This window comes from Cervus canadensis, chromosome 27 (genome assembly GCF_019320065.1).
Source record: "Cervus canadensis isolate Bull #8, Minnesota chromosome 27, ASM1932006v1, whole genome shotgun sequence".
In the NCBI taxonomy this organism is placed as follows: Eukaryota; Metazoa; Chordata; class Mammalia; order Artiodactyla; family Cervidae; genus Cervus; species Cervus canadensis.
In genome coordinates, this window is record NC_057412.1 from 24,658,126 (window position 1) to 24,661,444 (window position 3,319).

Consider the following 3,319-nt stretch of genomic DNA (forward strand, 5'->3'; position numbering starts at 1 on the left):
ATATTTTCCTATGCTCCCTTGCCCCTTCTTAATTTTATTCATTTTGTAGTTGCTCAATTAATACAAGCACATTTATCTTGAAAACATTATCAAGCAATCAATAGGCATTATGCAATGATTTCAGAGTCATATAAGAAGCAATGGAAATAATTATTATCTACAGAAAATGATGGTATATATATATTTTTAATGTCAAATGTATTAATTGTGCGGCTCAAAGTTCTTTTATCCCTGCACCTAATTTACTTCACATGTTGACTACAGATTAAGTGAAATTAGTTCTGACAAAAGATTATATGAGAAAGACAAGGACAGGTCATATATAATTAAAATTTTTATAATTTACCAAATCATTGTGCTTCAATTTCCCCCACTGCCTTATTAATCTATTTACATGTATTTCTTCTCTAAAACTACTATCGTTTTAAAATAGTCTTTCAATTAACAAAAAGCTGGTTGAATTGAGCCCCAAATACTTTAAGATGTCTTTTTAGACAATGGCAGATTATATATATTTGAATAATAAATCCACAATAAAATACTCTACATTTGGGTACCATTGACTGTATAACTTGTTATTACATGCAATTCATTTTTTAAACAGAAATAGAAATTACAAAATTTCTTATAACATGTTAGAGGAATAAAACAATAAAGTAAGGTTCTGTGATTCAGAATCTGGCTACGGAGAAAAACAGCAAATGTTAGTGAATTCATTATTGCTATAATTCTGCTTATTAACAATGAAAATGTAAATACTTAAAAATGAATAAAGCTGCATTAGTAACGAACCTAGGTTTTCACATTTTTGTTTAGAAGTGATAAGTAATGTATGAATGTGACAAAAATAAAATTAACCATTCATCTTGATCAGAAATCCAGGACTATTTGAGATACAGTTCCTCTTATAAATTCTAATTCTTACCCCTAGAAAATACAAACAGTACTCTGTCTAGTTATCTTTCACTTTAAAAATGTGTCTGGCTGGAAAGAAACAGGAACGCTGATAATTTAGATTTACACTGATAAATCTGACATACCCTCCCCATTTGCTAAGAATTTTGCCATTATTACATGGTAATTCTGCTGTAACACTGACTGTAAATATCCAAATGTGTTTAAAATTTACCATGTAACATGTGGCCCTATTTAGAAAATCTACTGCCCATCTAACACACTTTCTCCAAAGTGGAAGAAAAGCTTTTCATGAGTTGAACAGGGTTCTGATGTGATTGCATAATAAATATACAGCCATAAAGCAAATGCTTCTAAATTCAAAATAGCAACATTTAGGACTAAATGAGATGCCTTTGTGTGGAAGTCTAATGATCCTTAATGTTTATAGACCTAAAAAAGAACTCAGAATACAACAGCAGACAAAGCACTTAAAAATTGCACTGATTTTTCTGAACCAAGCAGAAAATTTAAATTTAGCCTTTTATAAACCTAATTGGGAACAATCTTTTAATGACTAACACACAACAATGTAAATAGCAACCTCACCTGCTTTAGTTACCATAGCATATTTAAATCGGATAGTTAGAAAAATACTAACCCCACATTTGCTCAGCTTAGCTATAGTGAAATCAATATAGAATTAACAAAATCATATTGAGTTTACTGGAGATAAAAGCATTGTATCAAATCACTTAATTAAAATAAAAACACATTTTAAAAGGTTTTTAGTCTGATTACAGTTTTTGTTGACCTAGATTGTAGCCCCAAATCTACTTTATCATCATACTAATAAGGTCACAAATTCTCTGACACTCAATGGAGAGTGAGGGATCTATTTCCCTTCTCTATCTTCTGGGCTGGTCTGTGATTCTTTGACCGATAAGACTGGGGAAAAAAATGACACACACTATCCAGAACTACTTTTAAGGTGAATAGCAATTCCCAAGTTTGACTTTTAGAGTTGCCATGTAAGAAGTCTGACAACTCTACCAGAGAGACTTCCCAAAGGAAGTGATCGTAAAAATAGGGAAACAGGGAGAAGAGCACAGCTGAACACAGTCTGCTAGCCGTCCCCACCAAGTCACCAGAATGGGACTGAAGCTGCCTGGGGCCTCATCTATTAACATATCCTCTCTGCCCAGCTGCCAAGTGGGCAAAGCGACTCCAGTTGGCACCACATGAACTAAAAGAAGAACCACCCATCCAAGCCCCACCTGAAATCCTCAGCCACAAAATTGTGGGATATAATGAAATGTCTATTGTTTTTAGCCACTGAATTTTGACGTAGTTTATTAAACAGCAATAGCTAACCAGAAAACACCAGTTCTTAGAACTAAGATACCATGCAAAAATAGCAAGAGTATTCTAATATTGGCACTGGGGAACTTATCTATCCTTTTGCCAGTGCATTAGTACATTCATCTTGAAAAGAAGTGTGGTGAAATACCATCTTTCTAAAGCCATAAAAATTCTTCTATGCTTTGTCCCAAGAATTTTGAAGAATTTGATCTAAAGAAATAATTCAAGATAAGCAAAATAAAAAAGGGCTTCTGTCGTGAGTGGCACATGTGGGGCGGCTCGTTTCCTCTACGTGAGGAATCGACATCAAAATAAGCAAAATATATATGTAATAAGTGTATATGTATATGTTAAGTATATTATATTGTATATAAATATGTTATTGTGTATTATATATGTATCTTACTAAGTGAAAATGTGATTATTTTAATCAAAATATAAATGATTATGATTAATAAAAATAAGGTTCTAATGAAATAAATGATGGTGTGTCAATGAAGCCATTATTATGTATTAAGAAAAATAATAATTTTGAAGACTGTAGCTATTTAGAAAATATTTATGCATATATTGTAGAGTAGAAGAAGCAAATGATACACTTGCAGATATTATATTGGTAAACATATGTATAAGTTACGTAGACTACTAGAGAAGAAAGCATGAGCAAATAAAAACAATATAACTATAAAGAACTTTTGGAAAATTTAAACTGTTAATAATTTGTTATATTCCTTGGGTCATAAAGCAGATTTAAAAAAATAATAACTTGGACTTCCTTGGATCAGTGGTGAAGAGTCTGCCTGCCAATGTAGGAGATACAGGTTTGATCCCTGATCCAAGGAGATCCCAGCTGCCACAGGGCAACTGAGCTCATTCACCACAACTACCAGGCCTGAGCTCTAGAACCTGTGAGCTCTAACTACTGAGGCCTGTGGACCCTGGAGCCTGAGCTCTGCAACAAAATAAAGCCACCACAGCGAGAAGGTCATGCACTGCATGACCCTGCTCTCTGCAACCAGAGAAAAGCCGGAGCAGCACAGAAGACCCAGCACAGCCGAAAATA

The 3,319-nt window shown here is 33.5% G+C and overlaps 1 non-coding gene across 1 annotated transcript; it reads left to right on the forward strand.

The window, feature by feature from the left end:
• The first annotated feature begins 2,496 nt into the window (after positions 1 to 2,496).
• LOC122428991 lies at positions 2,497 to 2,627 on the forward strand. Its single transcript, XR_006265868.1, has one exon. It is a non-coding gene; the product is annotated as a U11 spliceosomal RNA (small nuclear RNA).
• The last annotated feature ends 692 nt before the right edge of the window (positions 2,628 to 3,319 follow it).